We start from the raw sequence: 15,059 nt of genomic DNA, 5'->3' as shown, positions 1-15,059 counted from the left end.
CTACACACACTCACGCTAGTGGAATTTCACCGCTTATGGATACTCGAACCCTTGATCGGGCGTTGAAATTCCTAAGAGTCAACCCGAGCAAGAGTAAGGATCTGTCATTGTATCTGCTCCTATTTGTGTTATGGTCTACTTAAGCTTTGGATATGAATTTAGAGTTCATATTCTAAAATGATCTCAAAAAATAGATAAATAGGGTCGATATAATAAATAAATTATTTTGGGGGCCACGTAATTTTGATTTCCTTTGAACTGTTTGTACAACTCGGAGCTCAGGAGTGGCGCTTGTCTTCACCTGACGCCTACCCGGCCCACACCAGCCAGATTGGTGGTGTGTGGTCCACCAGCTAGTCCACTTCTGACAGAACGAAGGCGACTGACCAGAGGTGTCACATACACCCTCGACTTCAAGGCAAGGGAAAAGGAACAGTCAACATATCGGAGATATCACATCCACCCTTCACTTCAAGCCCACCAAATAAGGTAAAGACAGCAGCTCCATTTTTGGCATCCATTAGCTCAAGGCCATATCTCTCTCTCTCTCTCTCTCTCTCTCTCTCTCTCTCTCTCTCTCTCTCTCTCTCTCTCTCTCTCTCTCTCTCTATATATATATATATATATATATAATCTCTCCTACGAACCATCCCATAGAGACCTTTGGTGCGGTCCAATTCCCAGTGGCATTGGAAACTTAGACAAGGTGGATGTAATATAATTAATTAGCGAAATCCACTCTAACTATTATGTTATTGATGGAAATTTAACCATAAGATTAAAAAATCATCTGGATTAATGATTCAGGTGGGCCACACCAAGGAAAACAATCAAAGAGGGGACGCCTATCGTTGGATTTTTACATGGCTCATAGTGAGGTTTATGTGAAATCCAATCCAACTATTATCTTTTTCATGAAAATTCATACATGGGGACAAAAAATTAAGCCCATGAGTGATTTATGTGGGCTACACCAAGTGAAAAAATTTGAATGAGGGATATTCTTTGCACTATTTCTTCTTATGTGGTTGAATTATGAACGTGGCTAATGTTTTAGCCATATATCTAAATTTTCATCACACACCTTGTAATTGGAGTGGATTTAAAATACACATCACTACGGGGGCCCTTCCAAGTTTTTCCCATCTTGATTTGGTCGCGCAAAGCTCCTTCACGTCACAAACAAGATTTCATGCTTGATAGGTAGTGATCCCAAATTACATGCTTGATAGGGTGGGCCCCACCATGATATGTATGTGAAATCCACTCTATCCATAAGGTTAGCAAAAAATAAATGTTTAGCTATATGGCTAAACAATCAGCTACATCAAATAATTATGGTGGGCCACATGAAAGGAACAGGCAGGGGGATGCACACCATCCAAACTGTATCATTCGGTTTAGCCCTCATAAATCGAGCATGGGTATAATTGTTATACCCATGTATGAATTTTCTCAATGAAGCTAATGGTTGGGGTGGATTAATTTCACATAAAAAGTACGATGGACCATGTAAAAATGCAATGATATGCATCCCTTCTCCCATTGTTTCCTTTAGTGTGGCCCACCTGGATCATAAATCTACCTATTATCTTAGCCCTACAACTAAATTGACAACAATTGCTGAATGTTCAGAGTAGATTTCACATATGCGTTACTATAAGGCCCACCTTATCTAAGTTCCCAGGAGGATAGGAAGGTGGAGTGCATAAAGGTCTCTTGCGGGTGGCGTCCCCTCTCTGATTGGTTCCCTTGGTGTGGCCCACCTGAATCATTAATCCGGATGATTTTTTAGCCCTATGGATAAAATTTCATCAATAACATAATAGTTAGAGTGGATTTTACTAACTTATTATGTTACTTCTATCTTGTCTAAGTTCCTAGTACCACTGGGAATTCACCAAGGTCTCCTGTGGGATGGTTAGTAGGAGACCATTACTCTCTCTCTCTCTCTCTCTACACACACACTCACGAATGCTCACCAGGGCATCTTCTTACGTGAGTACCCATGGGCACCTTTGCACACGTGTCATGGGCACAAAATTTGAATGGTGCATGTGATGCGGCACCCTTTGAAACCTCACAAGCCCAACTTTCAGCCTGATACAAAACTCTGGTGGCCATGGTAAAATGAAAAATTTCCTCCATTGATTTGCATTTCTCTTTGATATGCGCACTAGAGTTTTGGATTATGTTGAAAATCGGGCACATAAAGTTTGAAGGGGTGCCGCTCGTTCAAATTCTGTGCCCATGACACGTGTGCAAATGTGCGCACAGGTGCTCACATAAGAAGGTGTGCAGTAAGCATTCCTCTCTCTCTCTCTCTCTCTCTCTCTCTCTCTCTCTATATATATATATATATATATATATATATATATATGTGGAAATAATGGGGCTCACTTCTCTTTGTTTTTTTAATCTCATTATTTAGTTGCCGACTCTATAGTAAACTTAAGGGCCTGTTTGGGAGCATGGATTAGGAACCCGTAGATTTAGAACCCCCTCGATTTGAAATCTCCTTGTTGTGTTTTGCACTCTATTTCAAAATTCCTTGTGATCCAAAAGTGACTGTGGATAGTCTGTTGATAGGGGTTTGAATTTAATTTACTAAATCAACTTTAATATCTTTAATTAGTATAAGTATGTAATGTTTGACACAATGGTTGTAATAAGAATGTCCGAAAATGATGAAATTCCAAGTCTAGAATGGGCCACAAGCACAAAATTATATCTGAGTGACTAACTGATGATTTTTAACCATTGATTTACATGGACAATGTTTGGACGACGTATATCATCATATTAAGGTAATTATAGTGATGCAATTGATAATCTAATTGTTCTAAGATATCATCAGTGGGCCATATGCCCAATAGATTAATAGTCTAGTGACACACATGTTACACATGCAACTCTAATTGGAAGGATTTTAGATGTAATCCAAGCTTTTACCTTGGATTTTAAACCCCCTCTTTGAGGGGATTTGAAAATGGCGGCCATTAGTTAACCCCAGCTTGAACTCGACTCGGCTCGGTCCTTGAGTCTGTCCTGCTAGCTCGGCTCGGTTCGGTCAGCAGCTCGGGCCAGTTCGAGAAGAGTTCGAGCCTATTCGGCATTTTCTCAAACAGGAAGAATGCATTTTCAATTTCCCACAGAATGTAAAACAGTAACATCAAAATCAAACAGCCGACGTATCCATTCCTTCCTCGCCAACACTTCGTTGAGTCATTTCATCAAACATTCAGCGAGCACCATTCATATCGAAATAACCGAGTCACCGAGATGATTCGATCCGAGTTGGTTCGAGTTGAGGTTCGATCCGAGTCGAGTTGAGCTCGGGTAAGTTTGAACTCGTCTCAAAATTTTTTCGAGCTCCAAAAACCAGCTCGACTTGGTCCGAATCTAATATTGAGCCAAGGAGAGTCGAGCTTTTCTGAGTCGAATCGAGTGAACTGACTGAGCTAACAGGACTCATGTACAACTCTAGATTTGAAACCCATGGATGTGAAACCTCCGATTACTTTACGGTGCCAAACATACTAATTAAGGGATTTAAAATCCCCTCAAACCCCTCAAAATCCATGATGCCAAATGACCCCTGAGGCATTGACATATCAAGTGGATGGGAAGATCGTGCCTCCTGAGATACTGAATCCATTTTCTTCGTCTAATAAAGTTCCGGCCAGTCATCTTGAGACGCAGCTTCGGTGGATCCTTGACTGGGGAGCCCAACCTGATGTATGTTCCTTAAATCCATACCATCCATCAGTTTTTAAAGCTCATTTTAGGGTATCATTCAAAAAATGAAGCAGATCGAAATCTTAGGATGACCACACCACATAAAACATTGGTAATTGAATACCCACCATTAAAAACTTCTTGGGAGCCATCGGAATGTTTATTTGCCATCCAATCTGTTGATAACGTCGCAAAGACCTGAATAAAGGGATCACACAAATATCATCTTGATCTAAAACTTTTGTGGCCCAAAAGAATTTTTAATGGTCAATTACCACCTTTTTTTCTGTGGTGTGGTCCACCTGAGATTTGGAATCATGCCCTAAAATGAGCTTTCAAAATGGATGGACAGCGTGGATCCATCAACCTCAGTGGATATGGGGATCCACTGAAGCCATGTCAGTCATTTTGACCTTTGTGGAGCATCCAACGGTGCAAAATCAATTTTTGATCTTAGATGTTGAGGCACACACCAGGTAGTGATTCTTCGTTGCCCAACCGTGTAATAAAGTTCCATCCTTTGATGAGGCATGAAGAGAATGTGACTCTTGAGATATTGAATCCATTCACTTCACTTTTAAGCATTTAGTGAAATTCCAACACGTAAATTAAGATTTATTTTTTTAAAAGAAAGTTGGGACTCTACTTATAAATAGAGAATTACACATTTGGATAAGCACCGCAGAGAGATTTAGGCATCGCCTATCATATTCTATAATAAAAAAGTTAGGTGATTGATTGAACAAATGATCCGACTAATCTATTTCATACAGGAATCCGTCATTAGAAAAACGTTAGGTGACTGATTCAATAAATGATTCAACTAGTCCAATTAATGAAGGGTATCATCATTTAAAAATTTAGGTGATTGGTTGAACAAATGATCCAACTAGTCCAATTAATGAAGGAAATCATCATTAAAAAAATTTAGGTGATTGATTGACACTGTGATGATCCAATTGCCCTGATGCACAGGAAATCAGCATAATAGAAGTTAGGTGAATGATTGGACAGTGCATGATTTTTATTGATGTCTTAAATCTATAAATTAACATGTTTGTTGATGATAGTTCAATGCCATCGAGTAAACTTCGATGCCGTTGAAGTACTGCTCGATGCCATTGCAAAAATCTAAAATTTTCCATGTTGGTTGTTGAACACTCTCGGTGTCCTATTTGATGCCATCGAAGCAAGTTTGATGTCATCAAAGTTTGTTCGATGACATCAAAGTCATGTTCGATGCCATTGTGAAAATTTAGAATTTTCATGTTTAGTCACTGGAACGTTTTGATATTAGTTCGATGCAATCGAATACTGTTTGATGACAACGAAGGTTGTTCGATGCCATCGAAGTCTCATCGAATGATTGCATATACTTACACAGAGAGAGTTACGTATCTGTAGGATTTGTTTCCGATTTTGATTATGATATATATATATATATATATATATATATAAGAGAGAGAGAGAGTAATGGTCTCTTGCGAACAAGGCCACACGGAGCTTTTATACGAGCTTATCATATGAGCTGTTAGATTATACTCACGGCTAGGATTCAGCAGCCATGAGAACGAGAGAGCCTTTAAAATAACGACTCACACTGGGACCTTCGTACTCTCATGGGGATTGCATGCTGTACGTAGCTAGAAAGCTATTAGACAGTGCTCTCTGGTTCAATCATGATGTACATGTTTTATCCATGTCGTTCATCTAATCTTTTAGATCATTTTCAAGCATGAGCCCAAAAACAAGGTAGATCCAAATCTCAAATGGACCTCATCATAAGAAAACAGTTGTGATTGAACACCCATCATTAAAAAACTTCCTAGGGCCCACTATAATGTTTATTTGCCATCCAACCTATTCGTTAGGTCACACAGACATAGATGATGAGAAAATAAAAATATTCCAATTCGACTCGACTTGGATCAAATATTCCAGTTCAAATCGAACTCGGATCGAACCAGCTTGGTGACTCGGATACTTTGCCATTAAGGTTGCTCACCAAGTGTTTGATAAAATGACTCAACGAAGTGTGGTTGGTGGCAAGGAAGATATGTACATGAAACAAATACCTTTTTTTTCCTTGGTTTTCCTTGGTTTTTATGTTGCTTAGAAGGTGTTTGATAAAATACCTGTAAAACCATTGCTTTTGTTTCACATATAGAGGGATTTTGAAGGTGCAGTCCAGGTGTTTGTAGAAATGCTGCAATGACAAACTTGGCTCGATCTTGGCTTGAACTTGGCTCGAACTGGCCCGAGCTATTGACCGAACCCAGCCGAGCCGAGTTCGAGTTGAGGTCAGCTAGTGGTACACCCCTAGTTATAAGGGCTTTATGTACATATAATTTTAGAATCATATTTTCTAAAAGGCTAAAATGCCCTTCATTTAAAACTAAAGTATAGTAGAGAAGGCTTCCCATACCATGATCTGAAGTAAGGTGGGGTCCACCATGGTGTTTGTGAGAAATCCACTCGGTCCATATGTTTAGCCAACTCATTTTATGGTATGGTCTAAAAAATGATATAGATCTAAATCTGAAGTGGGCCACACGAGAAAATAGTTGAGATTGTACACCCACCATTGAAACATTTATGGGGCCACAAAAGCTTTAGATCATGCTAATATTTTTGTTCTTCTAGCTTTATGAATGGTTGGGCTGCTTTATAAATCGTTTGAATTGCATATATACATCATGGTCGAGCCTAGAAAGATTTGAATGTAAGGAAGTCACTGTCCACTATTTCCAGTTGTGTGGCCCACTTGAGCTTCGCTTCCACCTGATTTTTTATCTCATGTCTTAACATGAGCTACCAAAATGGATGGAGAGATTTCTAAATATCATAGCGGCCCCACCTGCGATGGGGTTAGTCACATTGAAACGTTATGTAACTAGCACCAACCAGTAGGGGTGTACATCAAGTCGAATCGAGTCAAGCTGGCCTCAGCTCGACTCGGCTCGACCACTGGCTGACCTCAGCTTGAACTCGGCTTGGCTCGGTCCTCGAGCCTGACTGGTCAGCTCGGCTCAGTTCGGTCAATAGCTCGGGCTAGCTTGGGCCTAGTTCGAGCCAAGATCGAGCCGAGTTCGCCATTGAGACATTTCCACAAACACCTAAACTACAACTTCAAAATCTCATTGTTTTATAAACAGAGGCAATGGTTTTACAGGTATTTTATCAAACACCTTCTAAGCAACATAAAAATCAAGAGAAAAAAAAGAAGAGAAAAAGGGTATTTGTTTCATGTACATACTTTCTTTGCCACCAGTCACATTTCGTTGAGTCATTTTATCAAACAGTTGGTCAGCAACATCAATGGCAAAGTAACCGAGTCACCGAACTAGTTCGATCCGAGTTCGATTCGAGCTAGATTCAAGCTGGATTCGATCCGAGTCAAGTCAAGCTGGGGCCTGCTCGAACTCGACTTGAACTCATTTTCGAGCTCAAAAAATCAGCTCGATTCGGCCCGAACTTAGGTTCGAACCGGGTCGAATCGACCTTTTTCGAGTCGAGTCGAGCAAGCTAACCAAGCTAGATCGGTTCGTGTACACCCCTACCCACCAGCCTACAAGGCTAGAGAGTGAATTAGGTGCGGCACCGGTCTAACTAGCATAGTCGTGCACTAACCGTAGGACCTACCTTGATGTGTGTATTGTATATCCACACCATTTTAGATCATTATACAGGCCATTTGGCACATGGTATTAGATGGGATTAGGTGGGATTGGATCCTTACTCTTGCTCCGGTGGTAGACTCTTAAGAGTTTCAACACTCGGTCAAGGGTTCGAGTATCCATAGGCAGTGAAATCCCACTGCGGCATGAGCGTGTGAGTTGTGTGTGTGCATGTGTTAAAAAAAAAAAAAGAAAAAAAAAAGAGAAGAAGGTGGGATTGAATTGTAAAAATAACGTTTTCAAACTAACCCTCGTTTGGTAACTTTCTTTATTAAATGGTGTATTGGGGTCACCAAGTTCCGTGGGCCCTCTCATGATATATGTATTATATCTACACAGTCCATCCATTTTCAAGATGCATTAGGTCACGAGCCACAAAAATGAGACTAATCCAAAGCTCAAGTAGGCCACACCATAGAAAGCAATGGGGCCATGATTTCCGCCATTGAAACCTTCCTAGAGCCCATCATGGTGTTTACTTGCCATTGGAGCAGTTCAAGAGGTTACACATACCTGGAAGAAGGGAGAAAACAAATATCAAACTGGTTCGAAACTTTTGTGGCCATACAAATGTTTCAACGTTAGTAACCGAATCCCCACTCTTCCCTCTCGTGTGGCCCGCTTGACTTTTCGATCTGAATAATTTTGTCTGTAGTCCTAAAATGAGATTTCAAAATGAATGAACAGAGTAAACTTATCACAAACATCACCATAAGCCCCACCTAGCATCCATGTGAGCCAACTAATGCTAGAGCCTTTTGTATAAAATTTGCGTCCGCGTCTTCGTTGTAACCGACTCCGCTTCCATATGGGTTTCCAAACGCGTATCCCCATTTATTTAGAATATACATAGAGATTTCTTACATTACAATCAGGAAATGAAATGTGAGTGATTAAAATGATTATATCCCTCGACAATCCCTAATATCCAATAATAATTACTTTCAAGTAATATTATTTTACTTAATCCCACTTAATCACATGTGCCGCACAAGCCATATGCCATGACTGGAGGTGTACACGAACTGAGCTAGCTTAGTTAGCTCGCTCGACTTGACTCAAAAAAGCTCGATTCGACTCGGTTCAAAGCTGAGTTTGAGTCGAGTCGAGTCGAGCTGATTTTTTGAGCTCGAAAATGAGTCGAGCCGAGTTCGAGCTGGCTCCAGCTCGAATCGAACTCAGATCAAACCAGTTCGGTGACTCAATTATACTTTGATATTGATGTTAATCACCAAGTGTTTGATGAAATGACCCAACGAAGTGTGGCTGGTGGCAAGAAAGGTACATATATGAAACCAATACCCTTTTTTTCTTGATTTTTATGTTACTTAGAAGGTGTCTAATAAAATATCTGTAAAACCATTGTTATTGTCTTAGATACAGTGAGATTTTGAAGGTGCAGTCCAGGTGTTTGTGAAAATGCTGCATAGGTGAACTTAGCTCGATCTTGGCTCGAAATGACCCGAGCCGCTGACCGAACTAAGCCGAGCTGGCTAGTCAGGCTCGAGGACCAAGCCGAGTTCGAGCTGAAGTCAGCTAGAGGCCTAGCCGAGTCATGCTGAGGCCAGCTCAATTCAATTCGACTCAATGTACACCTCTAGCCATGACCCCTTACATGAGGCGGATCTAGTTCTCATGTGAGCTAGACAAAGAAAACAAGGAAATTAACTCCTATCAAACATTCTTCAGGCTATGAAAGCTTTGGGTTTGGCAAACATTTTTATTCTCCGGATTCATCCTAGTGGCAATGACCTAATGAACGGTTGGGATACTTTATAAATGATTTGCATTGCTTATAAACATTGTGGTGGAGCGGAAAGTTTGAATGGTGAGAAGTCCCTATCCACCGTTTTCAGTTGCATGGCCCACTTGAGTTCTAGATCCACCATGATTTTTGGTCACATGTCTTAACATGAGCTGTCAAAATCGATGGGATGCATTGCTCACAAACATCACAACGTTCCCACCTACAGAGTGGTCCGTCGGGTCATGTTACGTCTCGACAGCCTTGATTTTTGGGCACATGTCTTAACATGAGCTGTCAAAATCAAAGGATGGGATGAATTGCTCACAAACATCATAACGTTCCCACCTACAGAGTGGTCCGTCGGGTCATGTTATGTCTCGACAGCCTTGATTTTTGGTCACATGTCTTAACATGAGCTGTCAAGATCGAAGGATGGGATGAATTGCTCACAAACATCACAACGTTCCCACCTACAGAGTGGTCCGTCGGGTCATGTTACGTCTCGACGGCCTTGATTTTTGGTCACATGTCTTAACATGAGCTGTCAAAATCAAAGGATGGGATGAATTGCTCACAAACATCACAACGTTCCCACCTACAGAGTGGTCCGTCGGGTCATGTTACGTCTCGACAGCCTTGATTTTTGGTCACATGTCTTAACATGAGCTGTCAAAATCGAAGGATGGGATGAATTGCTCACAAACATCACAACGTTCCCACCTACAGAGTGGTCCGTCGGGTCATGTTACGTCTCAACAGCCTTGATTTTTGGTCACATGTCTTAACATGAGCTGTCAAAATCGAAGGATGGGATGAATTGCTCACAAACATCACAACGTTCCCACCTACAGAGTGGTTCGTCGGGTCATGTTATGTCTCGACAGCCTGTGAGGCAGGGAGGGAAAAGGATTGGCTACTCCCCCAGCCACCGGGCCGGTGGCTGATAGTCGGTGCTCTGTGGCCCACCATGATGTATATGTTTCATCCATTCAGTGCATCCATTTTTATATATCATTTTAGGGCTTGATCCCAAAAATTAGAGGGATTTAAATATTAGGTGCACCACACAACAGAAAAACAATAGTGATTGGATATCCACCATTAAAATCCTCCTAAGGCCCACTGTACTGTTTATTTCACATCTAATATGTTGATTAGGTCATACAGACCTAGATGAAGGGAAAAAACAAAGATCATCGATCCAAAACTTTTATGGCCCAAAAGGTTTTTAATGGTCGACGCTCGTTCAACACTGTTTCCTGTAACGTGGTGTACTTGAGATTGTTATATACCTCATTTTTTGTCTTGTACCATAAAATGACATGGAAAAATAGATGGACGGCATGGATGAAACATATACATCATGGTGGGACCCACAGGTCACCGACCATCAGCCATTGGCTGGTGGCAGGGGAGTAGCCAATCCGTGGCAGGGGACTAGCCACTGGACCGTGATCTGTGGGCCCACCATGATTTATGTGTTTAATTCACACGGTCCGTTCATCTTGATAGATCATTTTAATCTAGCACGTGAGCTCAAAATTGAGGTTGATCAAAATCTCATGTGGATCACACCATATGAAATAGCGGTGATTGAACACTCATCAATAAAAATGTGTGGGGTCACAAAAGTCTTGGATCTAAATCCCCACGGGAGTGGATTAGGTTCGACCCAGACTCACCAAACATGGTGATGCCCTGACCATGGGCCCACCTTGATTGACGTATTGTATATCTACACCATCCATCCATTTTTCCAAATCATTTTAGGGCATGGAAAATTAAGCAAATTCAAATCTCATATGAACCAAAACATAGGAAACAATGGTGTTTACCATTAAAAACTTCTCGAGGGCCATAAAATTTTTGGATCAAGCTGATATTTGTTTTTCCCTTCATTTGGGTCCTCGTGACCTTATCAAAAGGTTGGATGGTGTGGATATAAAATACATGCATGAAGGTGGCCCTACTGTCAGGGCCAGTCCATGTTTGGTGAGGTCAGGGTCACACCTACTCCACTCCCCATACTTGGGTCCAAAGCTAGGCAGGGTCAATCATGGTGTTTGTGAAAAATCTATGCCGTCCATCCATTTTTCCAAATCACTTCAGGGTATAACAAAAAAAGAGGTAGATGGAATGTTCAAGTGGACTACAAATTCATTTCATGGTCCAAAGATTGACCCTTGTTAAAACCTTGGTAAGCCCCAACTGCAATTCAAATCTGCCTCATTTTTTGGGCTCATGTTCAAAAATGATTTTACAAAATGGATGCATGGTGTCGATCAATCCTATACATAAACGTGGGCCTCATAGACTCTTTAGTGTGCCCATCCTAAACAATAGGATAGAATCATTGATAGAATCATGAAAACGAATGGTCCTAGGAGAAAAATAGACTTTTTCAGGCCTTAAAAAGATGCTTTTTCCGTCCACCTTCATTAGTCAAAAACACATAAATGATTTTATTGACATAATTGTAATTGGTAGGTAGATTATTTTAAATATTTTAAAAGCAGGTGTGTTTTCAAAATTAGACCAAAAGCCAAGCAATTATTCATAATTATCTTCTTTTTTTTTAATTTTAAAAAAAAAAATTTCTTACTAAGTACCATTAGAAGTGTACATGAGTCGATCCTCGACTCGGCCACTTGCTGACCCTAGCTCGGACTCAGCTTGGTTCGGTCCTCAAGCTTGACTGGCCACCTCAGCCCAGTTCAGTCAGTAGCTCGGGCCAATTCAAGCTAAGTTCGAGCCAAGATCGAGCCGAGTTCGCCTATGCAACATTTTCACAAACACATGAACTGCACTTTAAAAACTTTGCCATATGTAAAACAACAATAATGGATTTACAGGTATTTCATCAAACACCTTGTAAACAACATAAAAATTAAAAAAAAAGAGAGATATTTATTTCATATATGTACCTTCCTTGCCACCAACCACACTTCATTGAGTCATTTCATCAAATACTTGGTGACTAACAACAATATCAAAGTAACCGAGTCACTGAACTGAATTGATCCAAGTTCGATTCGAGTTGGGTTCGATCCAAGTCGAGTCGAGCTCGGGCAAGCTCGAACTCGGTTCAAAATTTTTTCGAGCTCAAAAAATCAGCTCGTCTCGGCTCGAACTCAATTTCGAACCAAGTTGAATCAAGCTTTTTCGAGTCGAGCCAAGTGAGTTACCGAGCTAACTCTGCTCGTGTACAACCCTAAGTACCATGAAAGGCCAGATCTTAATTTGGATGGTACTCACGGCGAGTATAGTACACTACAAGGCTCAACTCATAGCTAACGGCTACAATCAACAGCACTGACTTGACTTTGATGAAATGTTTAGTCCAATTGTCAAACCTACTACGGTTTAAAGAGTATATCTCTTCCTACTACTTGTTAATGGCCTATAAATCAGTTTCATATAAAAAAATGCATCACTCCAATGGTCATTTACATGTGCTTCTAATTTGGAACGGTTCTCCTTCATCCATGGTCGACAATGAATCCAAAAGATAAACGGTCTGGATTGACAGACTATGAGCTTTACTATATATTTAGGATGTAGCACGGTATTAATAACATTTAAACGCATGCGAATCATAAAATAATAAGGTAGTCAGTCGAAGATCATGCACAGGTATTAGATTCTGTCCAATAACAGCACAATTGATAGGATGATCCTAATCTTTTAATTTGTGGCCCAAAAAAAATAAAATAAAATAGGCCATCTAAAAAAGTACAGAAATGGTTCATATTCAACTGAAAAACGTCACAAGATTTTGGATCAAGATCTTTCAACCTAGGAGATCTTCAGGGCATATCAATGGTCACAAATGAAAGCTGACGTGACCATGCAAAACGATTTGGGTCCAGGCTTCTGGTGTGGGAAGGGCCCACTACTCGAAGACTCGTTCCATAACATTTCTATTGGGCCTAAGAAGATTCAAGCCCACCCCAATTGTTTTTTATCTTCAATTAAGGTGGGAGAAAGGATATTGTTTTGTTTGAAAGGGAGGGGATGAAATTTCCTGCAACAACTATTGTAGGGAGCCCATGCAATAAAAAGCATTGTTAGGCCCACCTATATTTGATTTTGGCATTCGCTCCATCCATCATTTTTGCCTGGAAAAAAAAAAAAAAAACTTCGGATTAAGATGAATGGAACAGACTGTAATGGTAGGACCTTATAACTAGAGTGTTGCTATGGCATCCTACCAGTCCTTTGACAGAAAGCTAGGTAGGGTCTACTTGATGTTTGTCAAAAATTGAACTCATTCATTCATTTCGCTGAATCATGTTATAACATGGGCTCAAAAATAAGGCAAATCTAAAACTTAAGTAGGCCTATGGTCTTTGTGATGTTTGTGAGAAATTTGTAATGTCTCAGAAAAATTCTTACAAAGACCCGAGTATCACCTCAGGCAGAAATTACTAAGGATCGAATTCTTTAAAAATTAGACGAAAATTAATTAAGTAATAAACTAAATAATCAGTGGAATTAGCTTAGATCACTATCCATATGAACTGCAAGACCCAAAACCATTAGAATCGTTAACTCAACATTACCTAAAAACTTAGGAGCAATTTCAAAACACATTTGCTCTCGAGAGTACATTGAAACCCCGTATTGGACCTGGACCGTGCGTCGAAAGTCCGATTACAACGAAACGATAAAGTTTTGGCTACCTTATTGGGCTTGATAACCATTGCGGGAATCAAGCCCAAATAGTATCCAGAAACGCACAACTTGAGCATGGAGCGAAGTGTATGAGAAACGTAAATATCTTTAGAAAATGAATTCAAACTTAAGTGAATTGGACTATTCGCTTACGAGCGAAATTGAAAACTTTAGACCATCAGTTTCTGACCAAACTTTACCTGTAGATCAAAGAAATTTTTCTTTACATGTCAATATACTTGTGGCCCTGATCGAGTGACGATGACCGTTGAACTGATATAGGTCCTCCATGGTCGATCCACAATTCCGATCGGACCAAAATCATAACCTGGCTTAGATCCATGGTTAGGGAATTTACTTCATGACGCAGTGAATAATGGGCCTCCAGATGAGTCTCGTTTGCCCGAAATAGACACCCTTTGGCTATAACCTAAGTATACCATGGCCCTGGGGCCATTTGAACCAGTTCTGGGCCTATTTAAGGACCTTAAACCACCTCATTCTCATTTCATACGAATTTTCTCCAAACCCTAGGAGAGAGAAGATAGAAACGAAGAGAAAAGAGTGAGGAGAAGAGAGTGAGTTTGGGAGATCGAGGCGGTGTTTCTCTCTTATGACTACACGCACTAGATCGTCTTTACATCTAGCTACACGAGTCATTCCAACTCCGATTTGGGTAAGAAATCCTAACCCTAATCTTGTTTTAGGAATTCAAATAGAGGAATCGACAAAATAGCTAACCTATTTCGTGATTTAGGTAGTCGTTGTGCTATAAACGGAGACGTAGTATGAACCGAGTTCGTAACTGGCGTACCAACGAAAGGTGCGGACTATAAATGTTTAGGTTATGGTTTTCAAGGCTTTCAATGTCAATTAATGATTTATATCTGACTTGATTGCTATCATATGATCTTAGTTACAATGTATATGATAAATTATACATGTGTGTGAACTATGTGAATATATAATGCATTCCACATGTTTATTGAAATGTTTGAATGAATTTACAATTATGATTTGTATTAGCCGTGACTATTAATCTAGAATATATGCTTGTTGTATATATGACAACTCCTTTACGAAAGAATTTGTTATAATATATGTTATAACTAAGTTAGGTCATGTATGTAATGTGTAGGCTAAGCGTTTGATAAAATGACTGAATGAGTAATTGTTTGATGAATTATAATTATTAAGGGCGTTGAGATAGGATTCTCAACTAC

This window comes from Magnolia sinica, chromosome 11 (assembly GCF_029962835.1).
Source record: "Magnolia sinica isolate HGM2019 chromosome 11, MsV1, whole genome shotgun sequence".
Classification (NCBI taxonomy): Eukaryota; Viridiplantae; Streptophyta; class Magnoliopsida; order Magnoliales; family Magnoliaceae; genus Magnolia; species Magnolia sinica.
Note: the sequence above shows the minus strand (reverse complement) of the source record.